This window comes from Nicotiana tomentosiformis, chromosome 2, assembly GCF_000390325.3.
Source record: "Nicotiana tomentosiformis chromosome 2, ASM39032v3, whole genome shotgun sequence".
Taxonomy (NCBI): Eukaryota; Viridiplantae; Streptophyta; class Magnoliopsida; order Solanales; family Solanaceae; genus Nicotiana; species Nicotiana tomentosiformis.
This window is the reverse complement of record NC_090813.1, coordinates 109,611,026-109,627,190: the sequence shown is the minus strand read 5'-3', so window position 1 is coordinate 109,627,190 and position 16,165 is coordinate 109,611,026. Positions and strand designations below refer to the sequence as shown.

General features: G+C 39.8%; 1 pseudogene; it reads right to left on the bottom strand.

Annotated features, from left to right (window-relative positions):
* Positions 1 to 2,379: 2,379 nt before the first annotated feature.
* Positions 2,380 to 3,877, bottom strand: LOC117277392 (uncharacterized tatC-like protein ymf16; annotated as a pseudogene).
* Positions 3,878 to 16,165: the final 12,288 nt, after the last annotated feature.

Here is a 16,165-nt window from a genome sequence, read left to right as displayed (position 1 = left end):
GTTGTGGCATGTCCCCATGACACACAATTAATAAGCATAAGATAAAGAAAACTTGCCTGAACATCTAGTCGGAGTCTGAGTCGAAGTCGGGCTCTATTCCTCGCCTTCGAACTAATGCACACGTCCATGCCGACAGCTTCTTCTCAGCCTTTTTAGGGTGCACCCCACAAGAAAGCCTATGACATGGTAAGCTGGGAATTCTTGGAGGAAGTCCTAAAGGGATATGGTTTTCTTGAAAGATGTATACATACAGTGATGACTTGTGTGACTTCTCTTATATTTTACTATCAAAGTAAATGGGGAAGGTCATGGTTATTTTGAAGGAAAAAGAGGACCTAGGCAAGGGGATCATATGTCTTCTCTCATGTTTTGTCCTTGTTATGGAATATTTGTCAAGAGTTCTAAAATGCATGTGTGATCTTCCAGACTTTGCCTTCTATCCTATGTGCAAACAAGTAAAGCTCTCACATTTAATATTTTCAAATAATCTTATGGTCTTCTGCAAAGCAAACACTAATTATGTTAAAAGAGTTATGGAGGCCTTGGCTCAATTCAGTGATGTTTCTGGGCTAGTTGATAACATGGATAAGTCAAGTATCTTTATGTCTGGGATTGATGACCAAACTAGGGATCAATTTCTAAACATAACTGGATTTACACAGGGTACTTTTCCAATCAGATATCTTGGTTTGCCTCTATCTTCCAAGAAATAGAACAAGTTGGAATGTCAGCAATTAGTGGATAAAATCACTAATAGGATCACCATTGTTTATTCAAAAAATCTATCCTATGCTGGGAGACTTCAAGTCATACTTGCAGTCTTATTTTCCATCCATAGCTTCTGGGGGTCTGCCTTTATCTTTCCCTAATGTATTCTTAAAGAAGTGGATAGGAAGTGTAGGGAATATTTATAGGGTGGTACATATGATACCAAGAAAATATCAGTAGTTGCATGGGAGAAAATGTGCAGGCCAAGGAAATATGGGGGACTACATATCAAGAATTGTCGAAGCTGGAATATGGCTTCTGTTAGTAAATTGTTATGGCAATTAGCTGAGAAAAAAGATTCACTGTGGGTGAAGTGGGTGCATAGCATCTATATGAAGACCAACATCAACATTTGGATGCATAAACTTCCTCAAGACTGCAATTGGTATTGGAAGAAGATAAATGCACTAAAAGAAGTCATGCAAGACTAGTACATACAAGGCAGATATAATTTGACACCAAATGGATAATACTCGATCACCAGCTCCTACAATGCACTGGTGGGGTAGCATGAAAGATTGAAGACTACTGAGCTAATCTAGTCATCACTAGCTCAACCAAAACACAAGTTTGTGGTCTTGTTAGTTGTACATGGCAGATTGTTCACTAAAGTGAGGATGAGGCACCTTCATATCCCAGTAGCAGATGATACATGCTGTCTCTGTGATAGACAAGCTGTGGAGACTCCCCTGCACTTATTTCCAAATTATGACCGGATAAGTAATGTGCGAGAAGGAATCCGGCGATGGACAAGGATCACTATAAGGAAAGGAGAAGTTCATGATGTACTTGAATGTATCAAAAGGAGGCAATGGAAATAGTTTCAAAAGGAACTAATTGCAGCAATCTGGGGAGCAGTGATATACCATGTATGTAGAGCAAGAAATTGGAAGATCTTTAGGGGAACAACTGTAAATACTGAGATAGTATTGGAGCAAATTAAAAGAGAGATTATAGATATAATAGAAAGATTTCAGAACTCTAGGAAAGTGAAAAGTTATCTTAGTTTAATACACAGAATACGTTGTAATAAGATGTTACTTGAGTTGTCGGAGGCCTGCTCTTCCTGGATATGGAAGATGGGTGCTCTTTAGGTGTATAGTTTTGTGAGTTAATGGCTTTATTTACATTGTTTTTACCAAAAAAAGAATGGATATTTAAAGGTATTATTTTATACAGAGAGACTTTCAGGCAGAACTTGGGCTAGAGTTTGGTTGGGCAATGGTAAGTTGATACGCTTTTGGGATGATGTTTGGCCGCGCCACTCTCCTCAGAGATGCATGTCAAAATTTATATCAAATCACAAGGTTCTCATGACATCAAAGTGATTGACTAAATTCAATATAAAGAAGAAAAAATAATTTATCCCCTATTCAACTACCCATCCAAGAGCATTTGGCTTCGGAATACTTTTTTCTTTTTAATTTTCTATGGACTACATAACTCTTTTCTTCTAGCTCAAAGGAGGATAATCTCTTTTGGCATCTCAATACTCACGGTAATAATTATGCCAATTCTGCCTAAAAATCTCTTCAGGTGATCAAGAGGGCTCCCCTTTTTAGTAGATGAGATTAGGATAAAAGTTATTATCTAAACACTTCTTTTCTCTGGCTTTGTCTTTCAAATAAAATTTTGGCCCGCAGTAATGTAATCGGGATTTCATCTCCTAAATTATTTTGTTTCTTAAAGCAAGAGGTGGAAAGTTTTGTTAGAAATTCTGCCTTATTCCATGAGATCTAGAAGCACTTCTGCAACTTTTTCTCTTCCCTAGTACTTTTTTTTACCTTTTCAAAGGGCAATGAAGGCCTTCCTTATAAGTTCTCGCTCGATCGAAAGGATATAACACATATGAAACCTTAGCTTAGCTGACTTTATGAGGTCTAACCTTCACTGCGACATTAGTGGCTTAACTCTTCGCGCTTCCCGCAGTCTCTTTTTATAGAGAGAGAGTAGGGGGCACAATAGATTGGTTTGCTCCGAAAAGCTGAGTCTTTCGGTTCGGCCCCTATGTGGCCGGCCTTCTTCCCAGTCTGCCTCCTTTATCTTGATGGAATATATCAATACTTGTGCTCCAGCTTTGCTTGCATTCTTCATCGGCACTGGCTAGATGTATCACTCATCTCGCTCCCCACAAAGTGGTAATGAGTCTTCTTTTGTGTTATAATATTTACGGGAATGAATCACATATATTGGTTGAGAATTGCTTGGGAATTTATTGATAATGACTTTGCTAGGTTCTAGGGAGGCTAATCTTATTTTTTGTCGATCGAGCCACTTTTCCTCATTCCACTCATCCAGCGCTCTTCACGAACTTGTACAATTGATACCACGAAGATAGCCATCTATGTTACCAAAGAAATAAGGAAAGAGGCGACAATTTGGCACCAGATATCCGTACGTGTGGAAAGAGCAGGTGTGAGAAGCGAAAAAACCATAACAACAACGACGATTATTCATGAAGGTTTTTACAGAAAGACCCCTTGGTTCTGGCGAACAGATCATAATTATAGGTACCTGGGAGCATACCGATGGAATGAATGAAATACGAACAGTTAACATATTATAGTCATAGATCTTAGGTTGTAACTTGATCATGAGCGAATTTGTTGATGTTAGGAAAAGCGAGAACCACTTAAATGGAGGAATCAATTGTATTTCGTCTTTTGTTCCCCATAGCAATGAGGAATAAAAAAGCACCAAATTTGATGACTTATTAAGGGAAAGCCGAAATTAGAGCATGCTATTGAAGACATTGCAACATATGTCGAGAAGGCCTCCATTGATTTTGTACGAACAAAATACGAATCCAAAGGCAAGGTTTAGCTAATAGAGATATTATCTCTTCCGAGAACCAATAACGCATAAACCATGTCAAACCAAGACCAATCAATATCCGAACGGAACGGATTCAAACTTCTCCTAGAATAGTTTCCGGGACCATTATTAGCGTGTAGTAGATTGGCCCGAGTGCATAATAGACCAGTCGAGAAGATATTAAATCAATAGATTGAATGATAGATAAATGATCAGAGGATGAAAGGGGTAGATCTACCCAATATGAACCGATAAGGAATGGTCCCCGCCAACTGCATATCTCTCTTTCTCGCATTCCATTCAGGACCTAATGACTATCCCTGTTTCGGGGAGGGAATCACTTGCTGGATTGAACCCAAGAATAGGTTTGATCGGCCGGGAGCGAATGAACACTCAACCGCGTCATCACAACAATGATGGATGTCCAACCTTTAGTTCTCTTCTTTCTAAATAAAGTCGGTTAAGGAAAGTCTGAAGGCTAATACGGTAACTTTTGGCTAGAAGGCAAAAACCAATTTTGCCAATCAAAGCCCCAAAACTAGTAAGGGCACTCGTTCCCCAGCAAGACACCCCAACCCTACCGCCAAAGCTTGACTATACTAAATAAGAAAGAAAGTCTCCTTCTATCTTATTAGTCAAGCGCTAACGAGCAAGAAAACGTATATGTCCTAAAAAGCAACTTTGTGAAGCTGATCCACCCTTGCGTTAGAAAAATGGCTCGTTAGCTAGGCCATTTTCAACAAGGCTCGCACTAGGCGCTCACCTTTTTTGGCTAAGCCGTATCCTATCTTGCCGTAATGGATTGGTTCGTGAATCTTGATTGGTTTAGGCAAGTAAGTGTTACGAGGCTCTTATTGGATTTCATTAGGTATACATAGGACTTTCTTGCAATACATAGTTGTTGGCTTCAAATCATATGAAGCCCATATAGATGTCCACTCTTATTTCCTCTAAAGCTCTCCCTGTGGGGAACCTAATTAGTCCATACAAGGACCTACTCAGTCATCCACCCTTGTATCTATTTGATACATCATCACATGACCGTCGTGTAAATCCTCGAGAATCATGTCATTCGTTTGTCACGTGTTGCCACCAGAGTCATAAATACTCGAAGTAAGCTCCTGGATCACCCCTATCTCTAAAGGGGATTACAAACGAGTGGAGTGCTTACAGCCATGGTAGCTGCAAGCCTCCTAAGTCTTCCTCTCTCGTCTTTTTTCCTTCGACTTCCTCTTATAGTTGACCCTTTCTTTTCTACTACGCTAATCCATCCGCCAAATTGACATCCAGTTGGATGAGCGATAGAGGCTCCTGTTTACTAATAGATCTGTCGCCGCTAGTATAACAAAAAAAGAACATACAGATCCAAAATATTAAAATATACTGATCACTGAACTGGATCATATAAAGCCTGGTATTCCCAGAAAGGATAGTCGTGATGTGATGACCCAATATGTCATCTTTAAATTCAATAATTAATTCTGTATTCTAAGACCTCAAAAATCACTATTCATCATTACACGACTTGCGTGCGCAGTCCGTAAAATTTTTCGGAAAGTTTTTTTGCGAAAAATGAATTAAAATGTGAATTCGAGCTTTAAAACTCAACTAAGTTGACCTTGGTCAACATTTTTAGCAAACGGACTCGGATCAGTGCTTTGACAGTTTTGGTAGGTCTGTATCGTGATTTGGGACTTGGGCATATGCCCGGAATTAAATTTCGAGGTCTCTAGCCCGAGATATGGAATTTTGAAGAAAAATTAAAAGTTTATATTCAAATAGTGACCGGATGTCGAATTATGTGCAAACGACCCCGGAATAGAATTTTGATGATTCCAACAACTCTGTATGGTGATTTTGGACTTAGGAGCGTGATCGGAATTTCATTTGGAAGTTCGTAGTGAAATTAGGCTTGAAATGGCTAAACTAGGAATTTTGGATAGGAAGGTTCGAAAGCTGAGGTCAAAGAAGATTGCTTCCGTGAAGGTTCAGTGGAGGGGTCATCCGGTCGAAGAGGCAACTTGGGAGACCGAGCATGATATGCGCAGCTGTTATCCACACTTATTCATTGGCTCAGGTATTTCTTCTAACTCCGTTTGAGGACGAACGATTGTTTTAGAGGTGGAGAATGTGATGACCCAAAATGTTATCTTTAAGTTTAATAATTAATTATGTGTTCTAAGACCTCGAAAAGTACTATTTATCATTACTCGACTTGCGTGCATAGTCCGTAAAATTTTTCGGAAAGTTTTTATGCGTAAAATGAATTAAAATATGAATTAGAGCTTTAATACTCAACTGAGTTGACCTTGGTCAATATTTTTAGCAAACGGACTCGGATCAGTGCTTTGATAGTTTCGGTAGGTCCGTATCGTGATTTGGGACTTGGGCGTATGCCCGAAATCAAATTTTGAGGTCCCTAGCCCAAGATATAGAATTTTGAAGAAAAATTAAAAGTTTATATTCAAATAGTGACCGGATGTCGAATTATGTGCAAACGACCCCGGAATAGAATTTTGATGATTCCAACATCTCTGCATGGTGATTTTGGACTTAGGAGCGTGATCGGAATTTTATTTGGAATTCCGTAGTGAAATTAGGCTTGAAATGGCTAAACTAGAAATTTAAGTTTGGAAGTTTGACCGGGGAGTTAACTTTTTGATATCGAGGTCGGAATCCAGTTCTGAAAATTTTAACAGCTCCGTTATGTCATTTATGACTTGCATGCAAAATTTGAGGTCAATCGGACTTGATTTGATATGTTCCGGCGTCGTTTGTAGAAATTGAAAGTTTTAAAGTTTATTAGGCTTGGATCTATGTGTGATTCGTGTTTTTAGTGTTGTTGGATGTGATTTGAAGACTTGAATAAGTTTGTATGATGTATTAGGACTTATTGGTATATTTGGTTGAGGTCCCGAGGGGCTCGGGCATGTTCCGGATGGTTAACGGATCATTTTTGGCCTCGGTGAGATAGCTGATATCTGTTGCTGCAATTTTTCTGGTTTCGCGAAGAAGAAACCACTGGATATAATGTTTAAGTTCAGAAAATGGGACTCCATTTTTAACGATTTGGAGCTCGGATTGAGGCAATTTTTGGGAGATTTTCAGAGAAAATATCGGGGTAAGTGTTCTTAACTAAATCTTGGTTAGATTACCCGAATCCATCACTGATCTTAACATTTAATTGGTGATTTAAGTTGAAAAATTTGAAAAACTTTCATGGATAGATTTGAGCGTCGAATTGTTATTGGAATTTAGTCATTTTGGTATGGTTAGACTAGTGATTAAATGGATGTTCATATTTCGTAACTTTTGCCGGATTCCAAGACGTGGGTTCCACAGGCCATTTTTGAGTTAATTTCGGATTTTTATTGAAAAATGTAGTATTTTCTTATAGAATTAATTCTATAATTTTTGTTGACTATATCAAATTAATTATGACTAGATACGAGTCGATCGGAATCAAAAAATTGAGAAAAAAGCATACTACTTGGTTAAATTAGAGCAAGTCGAGGTAAGTGACTTGTCTAACCTTGTGTGGAGAAAATTTCCCCTAGGATTGGTATTATTTGTATTGTGATGAAAGTCATGTACACGAGGTGACGAATGTGTATACAGACTAAATATGAAGGATTATATTTTTAAATTGTGAAGATCACTGTTGCACATTAATTAAATTATTAAATCTTGTTATACTCGCCATCATTGATTTGATTTGTATACTTAAAATTTGCTTGACCTTTTCCTGCTAATTGTTTTACCTGTTTAGTTTAAACTTGGTTTCTTTTATTCTATGCATTATTTGAAATTGATTTTTTTTAAATTAAATGTTATTTATATGAAGTATTTGACATTTTAAAATTTGGTATAGAAGCAACGTATTAAAGATTTTGAAATATTATTTTGCTAAATTATTTATTTTCGAAAATTTTTGTAAGATTTTTTGTACTCATTGTGATGGAGCCGTGAGTTATTTATTGTGGAAAAATATTATTGATAATTTATGTTGGCATGATATGTGAGCTCTTTATTGTGAAAAATATTATTGATGATTTATGTTAGCATGAGCCATGAGCTCTTTATTGTGGAAAATATTATTGATAATTTATGTTGGCATGAGCCTTGAGCTCTTTATTGTGGAAAAATATTGTTGTTGATTTACTTTGACAAATTGAAATATTTGGGCACTTGAGGTGCAAATTGTGATATGTTGTGATATTGATACGCATGCGGTGGTATAAGGTCTGGGTATTGAAACGCATGTGGTGAGATAAGGGTGGCTTGATACGCGTGGCTAGTAGGGTGAACTACTAGAAGTCATGGGTGTGATAAGGATGACTAAAACGCGGGATGCTATTTCGAAATTTTTTTTTTCTTTAAAATAAATTGTGAAGGCTCCCGCGGTAAGATAAGGAAATGAGATATTGTGAATTTATTTATTAATTGGGACTACGAGTCGGTACCTCGGTAGTGCCCTTGTTGATATTGATTTATGGCCATAGTTGCTTTCGATTAATTGTTGTGATTTTCATAAAGTTGAAAGGAATTCTGTTTTGATTCCACGAGATATTATTTGCCATTATTTTGTATAATTAAATGGTGACATGCTACTTGATTCATTTCCATTGTCATTTTATTTTACTATATTGTTAAACATTTTACTATGAAATTATTATTTTTCAGTAGGGCCTAACCTGACCTTGTCACTACTCTACCGAGGTTAGGCTTTGCACTTACTGGGTACCGTTGTGGTATACTCATACTACGCTTCTGCACATCTTTTTGTGCAGATCCAGGTACATCTTATCAGACTAGACATCAGTGAGTTACCTGTGCACGGAGATTTCAAGGTATATCTGCCAGCGTCCGCAGACTCCGGAGTTCCCTTCTATCATTTTTATGTTGCTTTCTTATTTTTCTTTAGACCTTGATATATAGATACATTGAGAATAAATTGTTAGAAGCTTGTGACTTATTTCTACCGGGTTTTGGGAGTTGTAATTATTTGAATTGTAGTTTAATTAATTCAGATATTTATTATTATTCCGCATTGATAGGCTTACCTAGTCTTAGAAAGTAGTTTCCATCACGATCTCTTATAGAGGGAATTTAGGGTCGTGACAAGTTGGTATCAAAGCACTAGGTTCATAGGTGTTATGAGTCATACGCAGGTTTAGTAGAGTCTTGCGGATCGGTACGGAGACGTCTGTACTTATCTTGGAGAGGCTATGGAACTGTTAGGAAATATTCACTTTTTTGATTCCTTATCGTGCGTATTTGTTGACTTCTTTTTAAGCCATTGTCTTTCTATTTTCTCACAGATGGTGAGAACGCGCACAACTGGATCTGATGATCAGACACCCGCGCCCCCTGTTGGAGTCGCAAGAGGCCGGGGTCAGGGCAGAGGCCGAGGAAGACCACGTGGTACAGCCAGAGCACCTGCACGAGCCGCCGCACCAGAGCCACCAGTAGCTCCAGTTGGAGAGCAGGCTCCTGAGACGCTTGTTACTACTCCTGCACTTTAGGAGACTCTTGCCCAGGTTTTGAGCATGTTTGGCACTCTAGCTCAGGCAGGGTTAATTCCACTTGCTCCTGCCACATCTCAGGCCGGGGGAAGAGCACAGACTCCCGCCGCCCGTACTCCAGAGCCACGGGCCCAAGTTGGCCATGCCCTAGAGGTTATACCAGTTGTCCAGTTCGGCCTGAGATTAGGACAACAGTTTCATAGGGGGAGCAGCTCAGGCTCGAGAGGTACAAGAAGTATCACCCTCCCACTTTTAGTGGTTTAGCTTCAGAGGATGCTCATGGTTTTCTGGAGGAATGTCACCGTATCCTTCGTACTATGGGTATTATGGATTCCAGTGGGGTTTCTTTCACAGCATTCCAGTTTAGAGGAGCAGCCTACCAGTGGTGGCGGGCATATGAGTTGGATAGTCCGGTTAAGGCGGCTTCACTTACTTGGACTCAATTTTCAGATATGTTCTCAAGGGAGTATGTTCCTCAGAGTCTTAGAGATGCATGGCGCGCAGAGTTTGAGCAGTTGTGCCAGGGTTCTATGACCGTGTCAGAGTATGCGGTCCAATTCAGTGATTTGGCTAGGCATGCACCAACCTTAGTTGCTACTGTTAGAGAGCGGGTTCACAGATTTATTGAGGGTCTCCACCCTAGTATCAGATACAGTATGGCCCGAGAGTTAGAGATGGACATCACATACCAACAGGTGGTGTCAATTGCTAGGAGATTATAAGGTATGCGGACTCGGGAGAGGGAAGAGAGGGATTCTAAGAGACCCCGAGATTTTGGCACATATAATAATTCTCGTGCCCAGTTGCATCCCGTCATGGTAGAGATTATGTGAGCCGTCCTATTCATTCAGCACTTCCAGCTTCGAGTGGTATTACGGCTACTCCCAGACCTCAGGTTCCATATTATGCACCGCTAGTGTCTTCTGTACCTCCGGTACGGGGTGCTTTCGATGGGCAGTCTAGTCGATCAGACCCGAGCCAGTCCCGGCAGCCACGTACTCCGAGGGCTTATTTTGAGTGTGGTGACACTCGTCATATCATGAGGGATTGCCCCAAACTTAGGAGGGGTGCACCTCCACGGATTTTTCAGGCCCCACTTATTCCGCAGGGTCCTCAGGCTTCTCAGGACATGATTACTGCACCAGTTGCCACTCCACCTGCACAACCAGCTAGAGGTGGAGGTCGGGTAGGTAGAGGTCGCCCTAGAGGGGGAGGCCAGGCCAGATATTATGCCCTTCCTACTAGGACATATGTCATTGCACCCGATTCTATTATCACAGGTATTATTCCGGTCTATCATAGAGATTTACCAGTCTTATTTTATCCAGGCTCCACTTATTCTTATGTGTCATCTTATTTTGCCCCGCATTTGGGCGTAACACATGATTCCTTGAGTTCTTCTGTTTATGTATCTACACCTGTGGGTGAATCTATTATTGTGGACCGCGTGTATCGGTCGTGTTTAATTGTTATCGGCGATTTTGAGACTAGAGCTCATTTATTATTGCTCAGTATGGTGGATTTCGATATTATTTTAGGCATGGACTTATTGTCGCCCTATCATACTATTCTTGATTGTTATGCCAAGACAGTGACGTTGGCTATGCCAGGTCTACCATGGCTAGAGTGGAGAGGTACCTCAGATCATGTTCCTAGCAGGGTTATTTCATTTCTTAAAGCTCAACGAATGGTTGAGAAGGGGTGTGATGTGTATCTGGCCTATGTGAGAGATGTTAGTATTGATAATCCTACTATGGAGTCAGTTCCTGTAGTAATTGATTTTCCTGATGTATTTCCAGCAGATCTTTCGGGTATGCCACCCGACAAGGATATTGACTTTGGTATTAATTTATTATCGGGTACTCAGCCCATTTCTATTCCACCATACCGTATGGCCCCAGCAGAGTTGAAAGAATTAAAAGAACAGTTACAGGAATTGCTTGATAATGGTTTCATTTGACCTAGTGTATCGTCTTGGGGTGCTCCTGTCTTATTTGTGAAGAAGAAGGATGGTTCTATGCGGATGTGTATTGCTTACTGCCAGCTGAACAAGGTTACCGTGAAGAACGGGTATCCATTGCCACGTATTGATGACCTATTTGATCAGCTTCAGGGTGCCAGAGTATTTTCTAAGATCGACTTACGTTCAGGCTATTATCAATTAAAGATTCGGGAGCCAGATATCCCGAAGACTACTTTCAGGACTCGGTATGGTCATTACGAGTTCCTTGTGATGTCTTTTGGGCTGACCAATGCCCCAGCAACATTTATGTACTTAATGAATAGTGTATTTCATCCCTATCTTGATTCTTTCGTCATTGTGTTTATTGACGACATTCTGGTGTATTCCTGGAGTCGGGAAGATCATGAACAACACCCGAGGACTGTGCTTCAGATTTTGAGAGAAAAGAAGTTATATGCAAAATTCTCAAAGTGTGAATTCTGGTTTGATTCGGTGGGATTTTTAGGTCATATAGTTTCATGCGAGGGGATCAAGGTAGATCCGAAGAAGATTGAAGTAGTGTAGAATTGGTCCAGACCGTCCTCAATTACGAAAATCCAGAGTTTTCTTGGTTTGGCAGGGTATTATCGCCGATTTGTAAAGGGTTTCTCTTCTATTGCTGCATCTATGACCAAATTAACACAGAAGGGTGCTCCGTTCAGGTGGACCGAGGAATGTGAGGAGAGCTTTCAAAATCTCAAGACAGCTTTGACTACAGCCCCAGTATTGGTATTACCTACAAGTACAAGGTCTTATACTGTGTATTGTGACGCGTCTCGTATTGGTCTCGGTGCAGTGTTGATGCGAGATGATAGGGTGATTGCCTACGCGTCCAGACAGTTAAAGGTGCATGAGAAGAATTATCATGTACATGACTTGGAGTTAGCAGCTATCGTTCATGCCTTAAAAATTTGGCGGCATTATTTGTACGGTGTCCATTGTGAGGTCTACATCGATCACCAGAGACTACAACATCTGTTTAAACAGAAGGATCTTAATTTGCGGCAGCGGAGATGGTTGGAGTTGCTTAAGGATTATGATATCACCATTCTCTATCATCCTGGGAAGGCCAATTTAGTGGCCGATGCCTTGAGTCGTAAGGCAGAGAGTTTGGGCAGCTTAGCATATTTACCGGTAGCAGAGAGGCCTTTAGCCTTGGATGTTCAGGACTTAGTCAACCAGTTTGTCGGGTTGGATGTTTCCGAGCCGAGTCGAGATTTGGCTTGTGTGGTTTCTCAGTCTTCTCTTTATGATCGTATCAGGGAGCGTCAGTATGATGACCCTCATTTGTTTGTCTTTAAGGATACAGTTCAGCACGGTGATTCAAAGGAAGTCACTATTGGAGATGACGGTATACTACGGATGCAGGGCAGGCTATGTGTACCCAATGTAGATGGCTTGCGTGAGTTGATTCTCTAGGAGGCTCACAGTTCGCGGTACTCCATTTATCCGGGTGATGCAAAGATGTATCAGGACTTGAGACAACACTATTGGTGGAGGCGGATGAAGAAAGACATAGTGGGGTATGTATCTCGGTGTCTAAATTGTCAACAGGTGAAATATGAGCATCAGCGACCGGGTGGATTACTTTAGAAGTTAGAGATTCCAGAATAGAAATGGGAGCGGATCACTATGGATTTCGTTGTTGGAATCCCACGGACTCAACGGAAGTTTGATGCAGTTTGGGTGATTGTGGATAGGCTGACCAAATCAGCTCATTTCATTTCTATGATTACTATTTACTCTTCAGAGCAGTTGGCTCAGGTATATATTCGCGAGATTATCAGACTTCACGGTGTACCGGTATCTATCATCTCTGACCGGGGTACACAGTTTACCTCATGGTTTTGGAGGGCAGTACAACGTGAGTTGGGTACTCGGGTAGAGTTGAGTACAACATTTCACCCTCAGACTGACGGGCAGTCCGAACTCACTATTCAGATACTTGAGGATATTCTTCGTGTGTGTGTGATAGATTTTGGGGGTGCTTGGGATCAGTTCTTACCACTTGCGGAGTTTTCTTACAACAACAGTTACCAGTCCAGTATTCAAATGGCTCAGTATGAAGCTTTGTATGGTAGGAGGTGTCGGTCTCCAGTGGGTTGGTTCGAACCGGGCGAAGCTAGGCTATTGGGTATAGACTTGGTTTAGGATGCCTTGGAAAAGGTTAAATTGATTCAGGATCGACTTCGTACATCCCAATCTACACAGAAGAGTTATGCGGATCGGAAGGTTCGTGATGTTGCATTCATGGTTGGTGAGAGGGTCTTGCTCCGGGTTTCGCCTATGAAGGGTGTGATGAGGTTCGGGAAGAAGGGCAAGTTGAGCCCTAAGTATATTGGGCCTTTTGAGATTCTTGAGAGAGTTGGAGAGGTGGCTTACAAACTTGCACTACCACCTAGTTTCACTACGGTTCATCCGGTATTCCATGTTTCCATGCTTTGGAAATATCACGACGATCCGTCTTATGTATTAGACTTTAGTTCGGTTTATTTGGACAAGGATCTATCTTATGTTGAGGAACCAGTGGCTATTTTGGATAGGAAGGTTCGAAAGCTGAGGTCAAAGAAGATTGCTTCCGTGAAGGTTCAGTGGAGTGGTCATCCGGTCGAAGAGGCGACTTGGGAGACCGAGCATGATATGCGCAGCTGTTATCCACACTTATTCATTAGATCAGGTATTTCTTCTAACTCCGTTCGAGGACGAACGATTGTTTTAGAGGTGGAGAATGTGATGACCCAAAATGTCATCTTTAAGTTTAATAATTAATTATGTGTTCTAAGACCTCAAAAAGTACTATTTATTATTACTCGACTTGCGTGCATAGTCCGTAAAATTTTTCGGAAAGTTTTTATGCGTAAAATGAATTAAAATGTAAATTAGAGCTTTAAAACTCAACTGAGTTGACCCTGATTAACATTTCTAGCAAACGGACTCGGATCAGTGCTTTGACAGTTTCGGTAGGACCATATCGTGATTTGGGACTTGGGCGTATGCCCGAAATCAAATTTCGAGGTCCCTAGCCCGAGAAATGGAATTTTGAAAATAAATTAAAAGTTAATATTCAAATAGTGACCGGATGTCGAATTATGTGCAAACGACCCCGGAATAGAATTTTGATGATTCCAACAGCTCTGTATGGTGATTTTGGACTTAGGAGCATGATCGAAATTTTATTTGGAAGTCCGTAGTGAAATTAGGCTTGAAATGGCTAAACTAGGAATTTAAGTTTGGAAGTTTGACCGGGGAGTTGACTTTTTGATATCGAGGTCGGAATCCAGTTCTGAAAATTTTAACAGCTCCGTTATGTCATTTATGACTTGCATGCAAAATTTGAGGTCAATCGGACTTGATTTGATATGTTACAGCGTCGTTTGTAGAGATTGAAAGTTTTAAAGTTTATTAGGCTTGAATCTATGTGTGATTCGTGTGTTTAGTGTTGTTGGATGTGATTTGAAGACTCGAATAAGTTTGTATGATGTATTAGGACTTGTTGGTATATTTGTTTGAGGTCCCGAGGGGCTCGGGCATGTTCCGGATGGTTAACAAATCATTTTTGGCCTCGGTGAGATAGCTGATATCTGTTGCTGCAATTTTTCTGGTCAGCTGGGAACCCCAGTCTTTTGTTCTACGCGTTCGCGAGGTAAGGGACGCGTTCGCGAAGGTCTGAGTTTGCAAAGCTTCTCGTTCGCGAAAAGGAAAGTTGGGCAGTACATTTTTGTGCTTCGCGAGCGCGAGTCAAGGGTTCGCGAAGAAGAAACCACTGGACATAATGTTTAAGTTCAGAAAATGGGACTCCATTTTTAACGATTTGGAGCTCGGATTGAGGCGATTTTTGGGAGATTTTCAGAGAAAATATCGGGGTAAGTGTTCTTAACTAAATCTTCGTTAGATTACCCGAATCCATCACTGATCTTAACATTTAATTGGTGATTTAAGTTGAAAAAATTTGAAAAACCTTCATGGATAGATTTGAGCGTCGAATTGTTATTAGAATTTAGTCATTTTGGTATGGTTAGACTCGTGATTGAATGTGCATTCATATTTCGTAACTTTTGCCGGATTCCAAGACGTGGGCTCCACATGCCATTTTTGAGTTAATTTCGGATTTTTATTGAAAAATATAGTATTTTCTTATAGAATTAATTCTATAATTTTTGTTGACTGTATCAAATTAATTATGACTAGATACGAGTCGACCGGAATCAAAAAATCGAGGAAAAAGCATACTACTTGGTTAAATTGGAGCAAGTCGAGGTAAGTGACTTGTCTAACCTTGTGTGGGAAAAATTTTCCCTAGGATTGGTATTATTTGTAATGTGATGAAAGTCGTATACACGAGGTGACGAATGTGTACACAGACTAAATATGAAGGATTATATTTTTAAATTGTGAAGATCACTGTTGCACATTAATTAAATTATTAAATCTTGTTATATTCGCCATCATTGATTTGATTTGTATACTTAAAATTTGCTTGACCTTTTCCTGGTAATTGTTTTACCTGTTTAGTTTAAACTTGGTTTCTTTTATTCTATGCATTATTTGAAATTGATTTTCTTTAAATTAAATGTTATTAATATGAAGTATTTGACATTTTAAAATTTGGTATAGAAGCACCGTATTAAAGATTTTGAAATATTATTTTGCTAAATTATTTATTTTCGAAAATTTTTGTAAGATTTTTTGTACTCATTGTGATGGAGCCGTGAGCTATTTATTGTGAAAAAATATTATTGATGATTTATGTTGGCATGAGCCGTGAGCTCTTTATTGTAGAAAATATTATTGATGATTTATGTTGGTGAGCCGTGAGCTCTTTATTATGGAAAATATTATTGATGATTTATGTTGGCATGAGCCTTGAGCTCTTTATTGTAGAAAAATATTGTTGTTGATTTACTTTGGCAAATTAAAATATTTGGACACTTGAGGTGCAAATTGTGATATTTTGTGATATTGATACGCATGCGGTGGTATAAGGTCTGGGTATTGAAATGTATGCGGTGAGATAAGGGTGGATTTATACACGTGGCTAGTAGGGTAAACTACTAGA